General features: G+C 28.2%; 1 protein-coding gene across 1 annotated transcript in view; it reads right to left on the bottom strand.

Annotated features, from left to right (window-relative positions):
* The window catches only part of LOC119587387 (receptor-type tyrosine-protein phosphatase S-like), a gene marked incomplete in the record, with an annotated part of 26,335 nt that overhangs the window by 8,987 nt on the left and 17,040 nt on the right, over positions 1-308 (bottom strand).

The following is a 308-nucleotide window of genomic DNA, read 5'->3' on the forward strand; positions in this document are numbered from 1 at the left end:
GCAAACAATTGAATCAATATATATACAATACGTACCATATGTTGCTTATTCTGTGTTAGAAGCTAATAAATCCCCAAGGAAAAGGCGAAAGGACAGAAAAATAGTAAAATAGGTAAAATAGAAAATAAAAACAAAATTACAAAAAAAAACAAGAACATATCAAGGAAAAGCAGAAAACGAGGGAAGTGAAGAGAAATAGAAAAAATAATAAAAAGAAACAATAATAAGTAAGAAGAAGCAACAAGAACGACAAGATAAAAAAAAAAACACCAAAGCTAAAGAACAAACGAAAAGAACAGAAGGCGATA

This window comes from Penaeus monodon, chromosome 22 (assembly GCF_015228065.2).
Source record: "Penaeus monodon isolate SGIC_2016 chromosome 22, NSTDA_Pmon_1, whole genome shotgun sequence".
Lineage (NCBI taxonomy): Eukaryota > Metazoa > Arthropoda > Malacostraca > Decapoda > Penaeidae > Penaeus > Penaeus monodon.